An 18,121-nucleotide genomic window follows, 5' to 3' on the forward strand; every position below is an offset into this window, starting at 1 on the left:
CACTTTGGCTCTTTTTGTATTGAGTTCATGGGGTTCTGGATGGCTAGAGGCATTGTCCAATATCAAAAGCAATTTAAAAGACAGTCCTTTACTGGCAAGGTATTTCTGACCTCAGAGACAAAGCATTGGTTTTCATGGAACCAGTTAAGAAAAAGTGTTTGTGTTCTACTGGCCTTCTTGTTGTACAGCAAAAAGACTGGCAGCTGGTGTTTATTTTTTCCCTTAAAGGCTCAAGGATTAGCAGCTTTACAGATAAAGTTGTTCTTAATCGTAAATTGGACAGTATTTGCATAAGACAACAGAGTTAGCCTATCCTTTCCTGGCTTAAATCCTAGTGCCCGCTTCTCTTCCTTACTAATAAATGTCCTTTGTGGCAGTTTTTTTTTTTTCCTCTAGAATAGGGCACTTTTGCATGAATTAAAAACTGGCTCAGGCTGATATTTGTTCTCCTCAATGCTTCTCTTCACAGGGTCTGGGAAGTCACCTGCTGCCTCTTGTTTGGCAGAAGTTACTTCTGTTATCTTGAGATTTTTAAAGCCAAACCTCTTTCTAAAGCTATCAAACCATCCTTTGCTACCATTACATTCTCTAACTTTATATCCTTCATCTTTATTTAGCTTTGTGTTGTCATATAATGACTTTTGTTTTCTCAGGTCATATTAGAGTATATAGGTATGCCTTTCTTATAACCATCCTGCACCCACATAAAAGCTACATTTTTTATAATAAAATTTTATTTAGATAATCTTGATACAGAATTACTCTTTGACAACTTATCTATGGATGTAATGACTCTAGTTTCAGACTTTTTCTTCTGAAATATGTGAGCTTTCCCCAACAGTCTGGTCTCTTTTCCTACCTTAATTTTCTACTTTTGCTCTTGGATTTGTTGATAGGGCACAGAGGACTTCCCATGGGGCTGTAAAGAACTTATTCCTCCGTGTGGACTGTGCACACCATGGTGCTGTCATTACTGTTACCACCAGGAGACTCCTTAAACGCTTAGGATATATGATAGTTTTTACTTGGTAAAAAAATCTGCCCGTTTCTCAGAAAGACCTTTCTCACTATTAATCTTTAACCCATGGATGGAATCCTAGTTCCTTTTACCCATTAACTCTTTGAATATCCTTGTTTCTACCTTGGCAGTGGAGTCCATTGAGATTGAAAAACTGCATTTTAAATATGAAATAAAAATATATTTTGGAAAAAGTACAAGGTTTGAAACCTGCTGACATCACTGCAGTGAAGACTTACTGAATTTTCTTTCTTTCTTTTATTTTAAACAATGGTCCTTATCTGGATTCTTCTTCTTCCTTTTTTTTTTTTTTTTAATGATAGCCAACCACTGCTGCAGACCTCAACCTATGGTACATATAATCTTGTAATATCATGAATTTCTCTGCTTCATAGGAGCACTTGAGGCATCACTAGTGACACTTTGTATGGCTCCCATGGTATTATTTAGAGTTTCTGATACGCAGCAAACATGACAAACAGTGCACGAGAACTGTGAGATCAGTGTTTACTGTGATACACAATTTACTGGAGGGATGAACTGCACACACAGAGATGATCAGCCTCACCTGTTGTACTGAGTGGATACTTGCAACACTTGAGCTCCCTGCAATAGGAACAGGAGGTGGCTATGAAATTATCATAGTGATATAGTAGGGACAGTTAACTCTATGCAGTTATGACTTAATGCTGCAACCTTACCTTTGTTACTTTTCTCTTGACTACAAATGGTGTCATGTATAGTCTGTAAGTGTTTGTGTGCATAAGTTTTGATAAATTTTAACTATTTAAAATAGATTTGCCTCTATTATATGGTAATAAATGATAAAATAAGCTATATATATTTTATATATATAAAATATATTTTATATATATATTGCTATATATATTTTATGCATTCCTGACATACTCAACTTTTTCTTAATTTTTTCACTATTGTAGGCTATGTGGTTTATCTGCAAGTTTTTCCAATTTGTTGCAAATCTCCATAACGTTTTCTAATATATTTATGGCAACAAATCTGCCTATAAATGGACCAACACTGTTGAAACTCTTAATGTTCATGAATAACCATTTATATAAACGAAATTAACTTTTACTTATTGTATCCTGCAACCACGCTAAACTTACTTATTTGTTCTTGGAGGTTGTTACAGAGTTTGTTGGAATTTCCCCATAGATGATCATGTTGACTGTGAATGAGATCTTTTTACTTTTCAGATCTGGATATTTTAAATTTCTTTTTCTTGCTTGACTGCATTGAATAGAACGATGTTGAATGGAAGTAGTAATTAACCCCCATTCGTGGCATGTGTCTGATTTGAGGAGTGGAGCATTTCACCATTAAGGGTGATGTTAGCTGTGGGTTTTTTCAAGATGCCCTTCATTAATTTTGGAAACTTCTTTTCTGAGTTTGCTGAGAGTTGTGTTTTTTTTTGTTTTTTTTTTTGTCAGATATGAATTTTGGACTCTGTCAACCACTTCTTCTGTAACTGTTATTACATGGTTATACAGTTTTAGTTTATTTATATGGTATGTTACTTAGATTTATTTTTAAAGATTATTTATTTTATCATTAATTATGGTGAAATACACATAGCATAAACCTTGTCATCTTCACCACTTTAGGTGCACAGTTCAGTATCCAGTGTATTCACATTGCTGTGTAAGCAGCACCACCATTCATCTGCAGAACTCTCTTCATCTTCCCAAACTGAAGCTTGGGACCCATTAAACAATAATTGCCCATTCCCCTCTCCTCCAAGCCCTGGTGTAACTGCCCAGGGGATTCACCTTACCTACTGCCTAGACAGAGTCAATATATCAAGACAGGGGAATTGCAGTAGAGAGGGTAATTAATGCAGAGCCAGCTATGTGGTAGACCGGAGTTTTATTATTACTCAAATCAGTCTCCCCAAGCAATTCGGAGAACAGAGTTTTTAAGGAATACTTGGTGGTTTGGGGGAAGCCAGTAATCCAGGAGTGCTGATTGGTCAGGGATGAAAATCTTAGGGAGTTGGAGCTGTCTTCTTACGCTGAGTCAGTTCCTGGGTGGGGGCCACAAGAGCAGATGAGCCAGTTTATCTCTCTGGGTGGTGCCAGCTGATCCATCAAGGACAAGGTCTGCAAAATATCTCAAGCACTGATCTTAGGAGTGGTTTAGGGAGGGTCAGAATCTTGTAACCTCCATCTGCATGAATCCTAAACCATAATTTCTAATCTTGTGGCTAATGCTAGTCCTACAAAGGGAATCTAGTCCCCCGGCAAGAAGGAGGTCTGCTTTGAGAAAGGACTGTTATTGTCTATGTTTTAAACAACTATAAAATAAGTTTCTCCCAAAGTTGGTTCAGTCTCTGCCCAGGAATGAACAAGGACAGCTTGGAGGTTAGAAGCAAGATGGAGTCAGTTAAGTTAGATCTTTTTTGCAGTCTCAGGCATAATTTTGCAAAGGCAGTTTCATTCGCAACCACCATTCCTCTTTTTGCTTCTGTGAATTTCTCTATTTTAGATACCTCATACAAGTAGAATAATATAACTTACAACTTTAAGTCATTTCTTTGTTCCTGCATCTAAGTGTAGTTTGTTACAAGCAGCCAGGCCACGTCTGGAATACTTTGCTGCTTAGAAATTTCTTCTGCCAGATACCCTAGGTCATCACTCTCAAGTTTAAAGTTCCACAGATTCCTAGAGCATGGACTCAATACAGCCAAGTTCTTTGTTAAGGCATAGCAAGGGTGATCTTTGCTCCAGTTTCCAATAACTTCCTCATTTTCACATGAGATCTCATCTCATTTGAGGAGATGAGATTAGAAGCCTGGCCCTCGCTGCTGATTTTTCTATCAGTATTTTGGTCACAAGCATTTAACCAGTCTCTAAGAAGGTCCAAGGTTTCCTTCATCTTCCTGTCTTCTTCTGAGCCCTCCAAACTCTTCAAACATCTGCCTGCTACCAAGTTCCAATGTTGCTTCCACATTTTCAGTATCTCTATAGCAACATCCCACTCTCAGTACCAATTTTCTATTAGTACTATTTTCTGTTGGTACCAATTTTCTACTCTTCATTATATTGCCATAAAGGAATGCCTGAGACTGGGTAATTTATAAATAAAAGAGGTTTAGTTGGCTCAAGACTTTGCAGGCTGTACAAGGATGGCACTGGCATCTGTTCATATTCTAGGGAAGCCTCAGGGAGCATTTACTCATGGCAGAAGGTGAAGCAGAAGCATGTCACATGACAAAAGCAGGAGCAAGAGAGAGTCGGTGGGAGAGGTCCACACACTTAACCATATCTCGTGAATACTCACTGACTATTGCAAGGACAACAAAAAGCCATGAGGGATCCATCCCCATGATCCAAACACCTCCTACCAGGCCCTACCTCCAACACTGGGTAGTATATTTCAACATGAGATTTGGGTGGGGACAAATATTCAAACTATAACACTTACTGAACTGTGATTTGACATTTTCATTTGTCGCATTTGGAATTTTTTTTCCAGTTTCGTGAATCATTTTTTGCCACTTCATAGACCTCTCAGTTAACAAATTTTATAATTGTAGAACATATCTGGGTTTAATTTAAAGATACTTTCTTTGGGAAAATACCAAAAACCACAGTGAGAAATGAAACTTCCCTTTTTTGCTAATTCTATAGGAAAATGCTTTAGTAGTTTTGTGTGCATCGTTTTCATTTTTTGAAATTATTTTGTGCATGTGTATATATGTAATGTATATTCTTACACTCGTTTTGTTAAAATGTAGTAGCAAGCTGGACATATTGTTCTTTACTTTGCATTTTTAATTTGCCAATAAATTACAGACATCTTTAGAGGCCAATACCAACTGATTTGACAAGTTCTTTTAGTAATTGCATAAAAGTCTTTACTTTGGATTTAATGTAGTTTTTTCAACCAATTAATATTGATATATATTTAGGCATTTTCCAAATTTGTCTTTGTGCACATTAGGGTGCAAACACTCTTTAATATTTTCTTTACATTACTATGTTTCCATATTCATAGCCTCTGATGAATTCTTTATCATGTAGGTCCCCAGCAGCTTTACTTCTCTCATTGAACCCTGATTGCTGTAGACTGGAAGTAGTGTCTGTGGCAAAGTAATACCCTGTACACTATTTTACTTGAAATATAGTGAGGCAGAAAGAATAGGAGTGAGGGTAGAGGCTAGACCATAGCTCTACTGAAGTTTCTGCAAGAAACACAAGGCAGGGCGGGGGAAACAGTTTAGCACTGGTCAGTTTGAATAATTTCAGTGGGCTCTGAGCTCTAAGGGCAGGCTCTTTGCTGTCTCTCATAATTGGCTGGCCCAGGGAGGTGCACTGCATCCCTACCAGATAGGGATTTTTAAGATGAGAAAATATAATATACCGAAAATTTAAAAATACACACAATACAGGAAGTATTTTATTCTTATGGATAAATACCCAACAGTGAAATAGCTTGATCTATGGTAGGTGTATGTTTACCTTTTTGAGAATTTGCTAAACAATATTTACAAGCAGCCAGACCAAGGTGCCCTCCCACCACCAGCATATGAGAGGTCCAGCTCTTCACACTCACCAACACTTGATGTCTTAGTCTGTTTGCATTGTGATAAAGGAATACCTGAGGTTGGTTAATTTATAAAGAAAGCATGTTTATTTGGCTTGTGGTTCATTCAGGTGGCACAAGAAGCATGGCACCAGCTTCCACATCAGGTGAGAGACTCAGGCTATTTCCACTCATGGCAGAAGGTGAGGGTGGAGGGTGCTGATCACATGGCGAGAGAGAAGCAAGAGAAGAAGCAGGCAGGTGCCAGGCTCTTTTTAACAATCAGTTCTTGCTGAAACTAATAGATGGAAAGTTCACTCGTTACTGGGAGGGGGCACTAGGTCATTCATCAGGGATCCATCCAAACACCTCCCACTAATCCCCACTTCCAACATTAGGGATCACATTTCAACACTGATTTTGTAGGGACAGATAACTCAACTGTATCATTTGATATGGTCAGTCTTTTTCATTGCAGCTATTTTAATGGGATGTGGATTAAACCTCAGTTTGATCACCCTAATCATTAGTTGTCTTGAACGTCTTTACATGTGCCTGTTTGCCATATGTGTACCTTCTTGGATTACTCTCTGTTCAAATCTTTGCTCATTAAAAAACATTTTTTAAAATTGAATTTTAAAGGTTATTTATATTCTGGGTATTTATCATTTACCAGTGTGTAGATGTCTTTTTTAAAATAAACTTTTTATTTTACAATAAAATTAGATTTAAAGCAAGGGTGCAAAAAATTGCCCTGAGAGTTCCCATATATCTTTTGCCAGTTTCGCCTATCGCTAAATGTTAGGTTACTGTGCACATTTTTAAAAATTATACTTTAAGTTCTAGGGTACATGTGCACAATGTGCAGGTTTGTTACATATGTATACATGTGCTGTGTTGGTTTGCTGCACCCATTAACTCATCATTTACATTAGGTATTTCTCCTAATGCTATCTCTCCGCCATCCTGCCAACTCATGACAGGCCCTGGTGTGTGACGTTCCCCTTCCTGTGTCCAAGTGTTCTTACTGTTCATTTCCCCCCGACAAGTGAGAACATGCGATGTTTAGTTTTCTGTCCTTGCGATAGCTTGCTGAGAATGATGGTTTCCAGCTTCATCCATGTTACTACAAAGGACATGAACTCATCGTTTTTTATGGCTGCATAGTATTCCATGGTATGGATGTGCCACATTTTCTTAATCCAGTCTATCATTGATGGACATTTGGGTTGGTTCCAAGTCTTTGCTATTGTGAACAGTGCCACAATAAACATCTGTGTGCATATGTCTTTATAGTACCATGATTTATAATCCTTTGGGTATATACCCAGTAATGGGATCACTGGGTCAAATGGTATTTGTAGTTCTAGATCCTTGAGGAATCGCCACACTGTCTTCCACAATTGTTGAACTAGTTTACAATCCCACCAACATCCTCTCCAGCACCTATGCACATTTATCACAACTCATTAACCAACACTGACACATTACAATGAACCAAAGTCTATGTTTTCTTCAGATGTCATTAATTTTTACCTAATGTCCTTGTTCTTTTCTGGGATCCCATCCAGGATACCACATGACATTTAGTCATCACATTTGTTTCATCTCCTCTAGCCTGTGACAGTTTTTCAGAGTTTCCTTGGTTTTGATTACTTTGTCAGTTTTGAGCAATTCCGGTGGAGGTATTCAATAGAACGTTCCTCAGTTTGAATTTGTCTAATGTTTTGATCATGGTAACACGGGTTACAGGTTTTTAGGAGGAAGACCACAGGGTAATGTCTTTTCCCACTGTCTTGCGAATGGATACCCAACTGTTGAAGAGTCATCTTTTCCTCACAGACTTGCCTTTGCACCTTTGAAAAAACTTGGTTGCTCATGCTTCTATTTCTGGGTATTCTATTCTGTTCCAACGATCTGTTAGTGAAATATTTGAGTACTATATACTTGTAATAAATCTTGACATTAGGTAATAATTGCTCTCCATTTTTGTTATTGTAGGTCTTTTACATTTCCATATGAATTTCAGAATCAGTTTGCCAGTTTGTACAAAAAGATAGCTTGCTGGAATTTAGATTGGGGTTGTATTAAATTTATAGATCAACTAAAGAAAAATGACATTTTAACGATTTTGAGTTTTCTGATTCATGAACATATCTATTTATTCAGGTCTCTCACCAATGTTTTGTCATTTTCGGTGTACAGTCTTTCACATCTTTTGCCAGATTTATCTCTTAGTATTTTTTATTTTTGATGCTATTTAGGTGCTGTTTTCATTCCAATTTTCAACTGTTCATTGCTAGTACATTTGACCCTTGAAGAATGCGAGGATTGAGGTACCAACCCCCAAGCAGCAGAAAATTAGCATAGAAGAGTTTTTTGGGTTTCTTTTTGTTTTTTATTTTTGAGACAGAGTCGCGCTCTTTTGCCAAGATTAGAGTACAGTGGCGTGATCTCAGCTCAATGCAACCTCCACCTCCCAGGTTCAAGTGATTCTCTTCCCTCAGCCACCGGAGTAGCTGGGATTAAAGGCATGCACCACCACACGCAGCTAATTTTTTGCCTTTTTAGTAGAGATAGGGTTTCACCATGTTGGCCAGGCTGGTCTCCAACTCCTGGCCTCCAGTGATACACCCACCTTGGCCTCCCAAAGTGCTTGGACTACAGGTGTGAGCCACCGCGCCTGGCACACAGAATTTTTGACTCCCTAAAAATTTAACTATTGATCGCCTGCTGTACATTAGAAGTGTTACCAATAACAGAAACAGTCTCTTGACACATATTTGGTACGTTATATGTGTTATATACTGTATTATTATAATAAAGTCAGCTAGAGAAAAGAAAATGTTACTAAGAAAATCTTAAGGAAGAAAACATTAAGTATTCATTAAGTGGGAGTGGATCTTGATAAAGGTCTTCCTGTTGACTGTCCTCCATTGAGTAGGCTGAGAAGGAGCAAGAGGAGTGTTGGTTTTGCTGTTTCGGGGTGGCAGAGGGGGAAGAAGTGGAGGAGATGGAAGGAGGAGAGTCGGGTACACTTGGTGTAACTTTACCGAATTATATCATAATTATTATTTGAGTTTTTTGCCTTTACAATTCTTTGAACATGCTTTTATGCAGTACTAATCCTTCTTCCCCATTTGCTTTAGTTTCAGTGCCCATTCATGGAAGGGTTTGTGTTGTAAAATAAGTCAAAAGTAATCTTAATAATTGGAAGCCTTTACTAGACTGTTTAATAGGAATTTGTTTCCTGGCATGGCTTCTTCTTTAGTATCTGGTACTCATTCAAAAGCACTCATCTCCATCAAGTCATCTTCTGTTGAGTCCTCTGGTGTGGTATCTATTCGTTCTTGAATTTCTCCCAGTTTCATATCTTGAAAGACCATGTCCCCCACCTTTTGTTGCTGAATTAGAGATGTTGGGTTTGCAGGCAGGTAGACCACTTTGATACCTTCAGTGTTGAACTCGTGGGTTCTGGGTGGCTCGGGGCATTGTCCAAAACAAAAGAACTTTCAAAGACAGTCTCTCACTGGCAAGATATTTCCTGACTTCAGGGACAAAGCAATGATAGAACCAATCCAGAAAAGTGTTCTTGCCGAGGCCTTCTTGTACAACAAAAAAACTGGCAGCGGGTATTAATCTTTTCCTTTCAAGGCTTGGGGGCTAGCAAGGTTATGGATGGGGGCAGTCCTGTTCGTAAAGCCAAACATACAAACATACAAACTATGTCAAAGGCATAGCGTGGGTACTGTGAAAGGAGGGTGAAAACACAAAGATGACATCATCTCTGACCTCAAGGAGTGCTTAGCAGACTGAGGGAGACAAGTATATATTTTCCTGAAAGAGGGCACTGGAGTAATGGCATGTTTAGAATGTGGAAGTTGGGCAGTCACTGAGAGGCAGCTCAGCAGAGTGCTCGCGCAAGGACTGGGCGGGCAACTCCGCACTGCATGCAATGTATCTTTGGAAAGCCATTAAAATAGGTGATGGCTACTTTCCATCAAGTCCCTGGTATAGTCCATGGAGGCAGGGTTGTCAGTCTCATTTCAGCATTTTAGAGACTTCTCAGGGTTTGGAAATGGAAGAAGACAAGCAGCAATGTGTATACATTGCAGAGACACAGGTGAACCCCAAGTTAGGAGGTTAGGAGATCAATGCTAAGGTCCTTGTTTTCTTTACTTGGAGCATGAGTTGCCATCTTTTCTGGACAGAGTTTTTGGTTGCCTAAAGGTAAAATCGAAATTTTGCTTTGGGACATATTCCTAAAACTTTAGCTTTAATCAAATTTACTTTTACTTTATCTTTCTGAACCTTCAAGGTCCAAAAGCATTGGTTAATATTTCTGCTTCTAAACTCACATTGCAGCACAGGGCATGTTCTGCCCCCAAGGCAAAGAACATAAACTACTCTTGTCTGGAAAACATACAAATAGGTATCTCAGCAAAGGCTACTCATGTGTTCTTGTTCTTTTGAGTAAATCATTGTCAGTGACTGATTTTTTTTTTTTTTTAATGAAAGGATAAATACATGCCCTTTATTGGGGTCAGGTTTTGTGCTTGTACTTCTCCTGTCTACTGTATCATAGGAGCTTAGAATCCCAGCTGCTTGCGTTCAGCTGCAGTTCTCTGATGACTCGCACAGGGTGGAGCAGTCCCCTTCCCCTATGTGTGTGTCTGCTGCTGGCCTGTGGATTTGCTGAGGCAGGGAAGCTGCTGGTAGTGCCCATGGATGGGAGCCACTGGTTCTCCATGAGGTCGGTGGTGGAGAAACTCATTCTCAGGGGGCATGAGGTGGTCGTAGTCATACCAAAGGTGAGTTGGCAACTGGGAAGATCACTGAATTGCACAGTGAAGACTTATTCAACCTCATACACTCTGGAGGTTCTGGACCAGGAGTTCAAGGCTTTTGCCCAGGCTCAATGGAAAGCACGAGTACAAAGTATATTTTCTCTAATAATGGGTTCATACAATGACATTTTTGACTTATTTTTTTCAAATTGCAGGAGTTTGTTTAAGGACAAAAAATTAGTAGAATACTTAAAGGAGAGTTCTTTTGATGCGATGTTTCTGGATCCTTTTGATACCTGTGGCTTAATTGTTGCCAAATATCTCTCCCTCCCCTCTGTGGTCTTCGCCAGGGGAATATTTTGCCACTATCTTGAAGAAGGTGCGCAGTGCCCTGCTCCTCTTTCCTATGTCCCCAGAATTCTCTTAGGGTTCTCAGATGCCATGACTTTCAAGGAGAGAGTACGGAACCACATCATGCACTTGGAGGAACGTTTATTATGCCACCGTTTTTTCAAAAGTGCCCTAGAAATAGCCTCTGAAATTCTTCAAACACCTGTCACGGTATATGATCTTCACAGACAAATATCAATTTGGTTGCTGCGAACGGACTTTGTTTTGGACTATCCCAAACCCGTGATGCCCAACATGGTCTTCATTGGTGGTATCAACTGCCATCAGGGAAAGCCAGTGCCTATGGTAAGTGGTCTCTCCTTTAGCACATTAAGAATATTTCAGCTTTAGAAATTAAAAAAGGATTCTTTACTGAAGTGTGATTTGACATTTTCATTTGTTTCATTTCAGATTTCTTTCCAGTTTAACAAATTATTTTGTGCCAGTGCATGTACTTATCAGTTAGCAAATTTTATAAAACTGCCCTTCTTGAAGATATGTATTTATAATTTATAAAATTGTATATCATATGCAGCCTACATTTTTAAGTACCATGTTTAGAAAAGTACCAAAAACCGCAGTAAGAAATGAAACTCCCCTTTTTTGTTAATTCTATATGACCCCCTAGAGGAAATGCTCTTAGTTTTGTGCACATTCTTTTCATTTTTTAAAAAAAGTACATACGCACTATATTTAATGTAAATTCTCACACCTATTTTGTTAAAATAAAATCTAATATTGGGCTGGACATATTCTTCTTTTCTTTGCATTTTTCACTTGCCAATAAATTATAGATACCTTTATAGACCAATACAGACAGCTTTGACAAGTTCTATTAATAATTGCATAAAATACTTTTCTTTGGATAGAATGTAGTTTTTAACCAATTAATATTGATATAGATAGGCATTTTGCATTTTTTGCCTTTAGCAATAAGGCCATGTAAACACTCTTTAATGCTTTCCTTACATGAATATATTTCCATATTATTGCTTTTATCTTAGTTGACTGGAGCCCTACATGTAGGGTTACAGGATTTTCCTGAATTGAGGATTGGCCTCTTTTTGCTATTATGTCTTCCTGTTCATGAATATGTATGTCTCACTATTTATTCAGATCTTGTTTTATATACATAAATAAAATTTTTCACTATATAAACATTTTATGTTTCTTATTAACATTTATTCCTTGGCATTTCAGTATTTTTGAAACTATTGGGTACAGGGCAATTTTTCCATTTCTACATTTAGCTGACTATGGGAAATTAAAGTTTTGTTTTTTGCATATGTATCTTGTATCCAGCCACATTACTAACTTTTCTTATTATTTTGTAGTATAGATTAGATGTACAATATACAATGTCATCTGCAAAGAATTCCCTTCTCTGATATTTATACCACTTATTTTGCTTTCCTGGAGCATATACATCCAAAACACTATTGAGTAATATTGTGAGAGTAGCCAGTTTAAATAGGGATTCAGTCACTTGTGATTGAAAAGTCCTTGACAAATACCAGAATAACATTCTTAGCAAATGTATAGTTGCTAAATCCAGATTAAACACCTAATGTCTAATCTCAGTATATTATTTTATTAGGGATAGAGTATACAATTTATCTATTGTTCTGGCCTCTTAAAAGGTTCAATAGACTTGGTAACACAGTCATATTCTCTCACATATTGGCAGATGTTTGGCGAAAGAGTGGCTGTTCAGCCAACTCACGGGAAAGTGAAATAGTGCTCTTTCTAAAAAGCAGGAGGACTACAGTTGCAGGCCTTTCAAAATTAAGCATGACTTTCAGATCTTCACAAGACTAGGCCAGGAGATGCAAGTGGCAGAAATCTAAGAGGTCAGACTTGTCTAAGCACTTTTCTCCCCTTTACCCTCCATTAATTATAGTATGCTCCATTAATTATAGTACCAACCTCCACTTATGTGTTGCCTGCACCCCACACCCTTTGGCTGAGGGTGAGGCCCTGCCACTTCCTGAACCCACACTGAGTTCATTGTGGCTCACAGGGTCACCCAGAGGCCTTTAGCGATATAAAAACCTATATGATTTTATATCACCTATGATAGATATCTATGAAATATTAAACATTAAACTATATATGGTTTCATTTATTTTGATTATAAATATCTTTTATGAGATATGAAATAAATGTGTTTATGTGTCTATTAAAGAATATGGATGTATGAGAGTTTTTATACTTGTGGAAGGTTATATATATATTAATGTATATATTTATGACTATACATGTAAAGCCAGCAGAATTCTCACAGAGGAATTCAGAACTCAAAGAAGGCTTTCTGGCAAAGAGCCTTGGATATGGCCCAACCACAAAAGTAAATTGTCATCGAAAGGATGGACACTGCATATTGCTCCTTCCTTGTTTCAGAGGCCAGGATGTGTCTGGGAAAAGCATGCAGTTGGTTACATCTTTCTGGGAAACAGGATTCAGAATCTACGTCTCATCTGTCTGATGAGAAGGAAGCATTACTTGATGATAGAGTATGTGTTTGTGCATGTACGTGTTTGTATATGTGCAGGTGTGTTAGTGTGCAGTGTCCCAGACCCTGCACAGGGGATTTTCTTGACAGTCTCTTGTAACAAAATCTCCTTGAGCCTATCCAAGAGAATTACATCCAGAGATGTAACTAAATACTTTAACAAGGATTGCAGATGACCCCATCTCCAACGTCAGGGATCAAATTTCAACGTGAGATTTGGAGGGGACAGACTTCTAAACTATATCATTCTGTGTGGTCATTCTTTTACATTTCAGCAGTCTAATGTGTGTGTGTTGATTAATGATGTGTAAATAATTCAGCAGAACATTGAAATAGTTTTAATGGGAAAAAGAGGAATTCACTCCTAGTCTTTTTGAATTTTTGTTGAGTTCCAACAGAATTAATCACTGGTTTTAGGTGAAAAGAATTCAGGTTCCGTCTCTACCATCCATGGCAGGTGCAGCTCTGGGGGTGGGATATGGTTACAAATAAATAAAAGATCTGTGCTTCCGCCATTGCTCTAAGATTCTGGCTCTAGTCCAAGATCCAAATTCAAAGTTAGCTTTTGGTGGACAAGACTAAGGCCTCCCACTAACATCATTTACATCAAGTTTTTATTTTCAAAGTTTTCAAACATACACGAAGGAGAGACTCAGTGTAATGAGCACCCACTTATCCATTCTTAGGTTAAATCATTTTCACTATTTTTCTGTGCTAATTCATGTGTCCTTTTATTCTGCCTTTTTAAAGAAAACTTTTAAAAAGCAATTTGTGCCATTTTAATAAGAAATTCTTGGCATGTCATTCCATCACTGAATACTTCATTTAATATAAAAAAATAGGAAAAGTTTGTTACATAGCCACAGTATCATTATCATATCTAAGACAATAAAAATTCTTTAATATTATCTCATTTACAGTCCATAATTAAATTTCCCCTTATTGTCTCACACAACATCTTTCGATACAGACCAATGGAATAGAATGGAGAATTCAGAAATAAACCCATACATATACATCCTTGGCCAATTGACTAGGTACCAAATTTTGACAAGGGTGTCAGGATCATTCAAATGGGAAAGAATAGTCTCTTCAACAGAAGACCCACCTGGGGTCCTTAAGCTCCAGCATCAGACTCCAAAACCATTTGCAGAGATCATCCAGCAGCTCTCACCATGCCTCTGATGAATCCTTCACCATGTGCATCCCCAGGGATCCTGCAAATATTTTCTCACAGTCTGTTGAGTGACCTTTCTTACAAATGCTTCATTGTAGAATAAATATAGGGTTATAGCAAGGTTGCAACAAATAGTTTAGAGAATTCTCATCTACCCTGTGTCCAGTTTCCCCCATTGTTAAATCTCATGTTTCTACGGTACATCCATCACAACTCATTCACCGACATTGACACATAATGATGAACTAAAAGCTAAAGTCTGTTTCCTTCAGATTTCATTAATTTTTACTTAATTTCCCTGTTCTTTTATGGGATCCCATTGATACCACCTGAAATGGAGTTACCATGTCTCCTTAGTCTCCTCCAGCCTGTGATGGTTTCTCAGACTCTCCTTGTTGTTAGTGACTTGGGTAGTTTTGAGCAGCCTGGTCAGGTGTCCTGTAGAATGTTCCTCTAGAATGTTAGTGTGTGTTTTGCCTGATGTTTTCATTGTGGTAAAACTGGGTTTATAGACTTGTGGTGAGAAGACACAGAGGTCTTTTCTTGTTTTTTTGCGTGTGAATATTCAACGGTAGAAAAGCGTAACCTTTACTCCACTGCATTGCCTTTGTACCTTTGTAAAAACTTGGTGGTTCCTACATCTGTGCACGTATTTCTAGACTTTGTATTCTGTTCTGTTGATCTATTTGTGAAATATATGATTACTATAGCTGTGTAATAATCTGTAAATGAGGTATTTTTTTTCATATTGCTTTTGCTATTGGAGGTCTTCTACATTACCATATGCATTTTAGAATAAGTTCATTAATTTGTACAAAAAGTCTGCTGGATTTTGATTGAGATTGTATTGTATTTATAGATCAACTGGGGAGAACAACATCTTAGCAATTTTGAGTTTTCCAATTCATTAACATATCTATTTATTTAGGTCCTTCATCAGTGTTCTGTAGTTTTTAGTGTACAGTCATTCACATCCTTTGTCAGATATATCCCTAAGTATATCATGTTTTTGATGCTATTTAAGTGGTATTTTTAATCCAGTTTTCAATTGTTCATTCCTAGTACAGTTGACCCCTGAACAATGTGGGAATGAAGGGGACCAACACACGTGCAGCAGAAAATCCACATAGAACTTTTGATTCTCCAAAAGCTTAACTAGTAATGGCCAACTGTTTACCAAAAGCCTTACCAATAACATAAACAGTCCAATTAACACATATTTTGAATGTTATTAGTATTATATCCTGTATTATGACAATACAGCCAGCTAGAGAAAAGAAAATGTTATTAAAAAACGTAACATATGAAAAAATGTTCAGCATCACTAGTTATCAGAAAAATGAAAATCAAAACCACAATAAGTTATCCTCTCACACCAGTTAGAATGGCTGTTATTAAAAAGTCGAGAAACAACAGATGGTGGTGAGGCTGCTGAGAAAAGGGACCACTTGTACCTTCTTGGTGGGAATGCAAATTAGTTCATCCCCTGTGGGAAGTAGTTTGGAGATTTTGCAAAGAACTAAAACATAACTGTCATTTGACCCAGCAATCCCAATACTAGATATAAGCAAAAAAAATCGTTTTACCAAGAACCACATGCACTGGTATGTTCATTGCAGCTCTATTCCGAATAGGAAAGACATGAAATCAACCTAGGTGCCTGTCAACAGTGGCTTAGATGAAGAAAATGTGGAACATATACACCATGGAATATGCAACCATAAAAAAATAATGAAATCATGTCCTTTGTAACAGCATGGATGCAGCTGGAGGTCATTATCCTAAGGGAATATATACAGGCACAGAACACCAAATATCATGTGTTTTCACTTAGAAATGGGAGCTAAATAGTGGTACTCATGGGCATAAAGATGGCAACAATAGACACTATAGACTCCTAAAGGGGAGAGAAAGGGGTGCAAGAGTTGAAAAACTATTGGGTACTATGCTCAGTACTTGGATGATGGGAGCAATCATACCCCAAACATCAGCCTCACACAATATACTCAGATAACCTGCACATGTACTCCTGAATCTAAAATAAAAGTTGAATATGTATAAGCAGAAGTGAATCATCATAAAGGTCTCCATTCTCATTGTCTTCCATTGAGTGGGTTGTGGAGGAGGAGGAGGAGTAGATGTTGGTCTTGCTGTCTCAGGGTGGCAGAGGCAGAAGAGGCAGAGGAGGTGGAAGGGGAGTCAGGTGAGGCAGGTGCACCTGGTGTAACCTTATGGAAATACATCATAATTTCTGTCTGTTTTTTTTTTCTCTTTGATTTATTTAAAAATGCTTTTATACAGTACTAATCCTTCTTCCCCATTGGCTTTCGTTTCAGTGCCCGTATCATAGAAGGGTTCATGTTGTAATAGAAGTCAATAGCAGTCTTAAATAATTGGAAGCCTTTCTATGAGGCTTGTACTGTTTAAGGCCATTTTTTTTTTCTGGCACTGCTGCTTCTTCATCTTCTTCCTTGTCAAGTGCTGATTGGAAAGCACTCATCTCCATCAGGTCCTCGATTAATTCCTTGAGTTTGACATCTATTGACTGTTGAATTTCTCCAAGATTCATATTTTGAAACACCTTATCCCCCACATTTTGTTGCTGTATCCATAATCCCTTTCATGATTTCCTTGATTGGCTCTGCCATAAATCCTGTGAAGTCATGTGCAACATCTGGACACAGTTTTCTCCAGAAGAAATGTATTGTTTAGGGCTTGGTGGCTTTCACAGATCTTTCTGTAACAACAATGGCATCTTCAGTGGTGTAATTCTTCTGGACTTTCATGACATTCTCTATCCAGATTCTCTTCCATAGTATTGACAATCCTTTCCATAGAAAACTGTGTGTAATGAGTTCTAAAGTTCCTTATGACCCCTGATTGAGAGACTGAATTAGAGATGTTGGATTTGGAAGCAGGTAGACCACTTTGACACCTTCCGTGTTGTACTCATGGGTTCTGGGTGGTTAGGGGCATTGTCCAATATCAAAAGAACTTTAAAAGAGAGTCCTTTATTGGCAATGCATTTTCTGCCTTCAGGGACAAAGCATTGATGGAACCAATCCGGAAAATGTGTTCTTATTGTTGAGTCCTTCTTTTTGTACAACCATAAAACTGTCAGTGGGTGTTGATCTTTTCCTTTCAAGGCTCAAGGTTTGGTAGTTCTACTGATGAGGGCAGTCCTGCCTTACATTCTGATGCTTGGTTTTCTTCCTTGCTAATAAATGTCTTTTGTATCATCTTTTTGTTTGTTTGTTTTTGTTTTTTCCAGAATAGGGCACTGCCATCTGTATTTAAAACCTGTTCAGACAGATATCCTTTCTCCTCAACGTTTTTCTTCATGGTGTCTGGGGACTCATCTGCCTCCTTTTGCTTGGCAGAGGCTGGTTTTCCTATTATCTTCACAATTTTAAAGGCAAACCTCTTTGTAAAACTAGCAAACCATCTTTTGTTGCCATTAAATTCTCCAGTTTTAGATTCTTCACCTCTCTTTTGCTTTAACTTGTCATATAATGACTTTGATTTTTCTCAAATCACATTGGCATCTATAAATACGCCTTTCTTATAGCAATCCTACACCCACATTAAAGCTGCATTTTCAATATGAGACAAAAATGTGTTTCACAAAAAAAATGCAAGATTTGGCTCCTGCTGGCATAGCTGCAGCAATGTCTTTATGAATCCTCTTC

The 18,121-nt window shown here is 37.9% G+C and overlaps 1 protein-coding gene and 1 pseudogene across 3 annotated transcripts in view; both read left to right on the forward strand.

Moving 5' to 3' along the window:
* LOC105539813 (UDP-glucuronosyltransferase 1-8) overlaps positions 1-18,121 on the forward strand; it is a 175,354-nt gene that overhangs the window by 34,081 nt on the left and 123,152 nt on the right. The gene's annotated exons all lie outside the window — the stretch shown is intronic.
* On the forward strand, positions 10,119-11,112 carry LOC105539819 (annotated as a pseudogene). The gene has a single exon (XR_001006108.1). The product of XR_001006108.1 is annotated as a UDP-glucuronosyltransferase 1-9 pseudogene (transcript).

The sequence above is a fragment of the Mandrillus leucophaeus genome, unplaced genomic scaffold, assembly GCF_000951045.1.
Source record: "Mandrillus leucophaeus isolate KB7577 unplaced genomic scaffold, Mleu.le_1.0 Scaffold21, whole genome shotgun sequence".
In the NCBI taxonomy this organism is placed as follows: Eukaryota; Metazoa; Chordata; class Mammalia; order Primates; family Cercopithecidae; genus Mandrillus; species Mandrillus leucophaeus.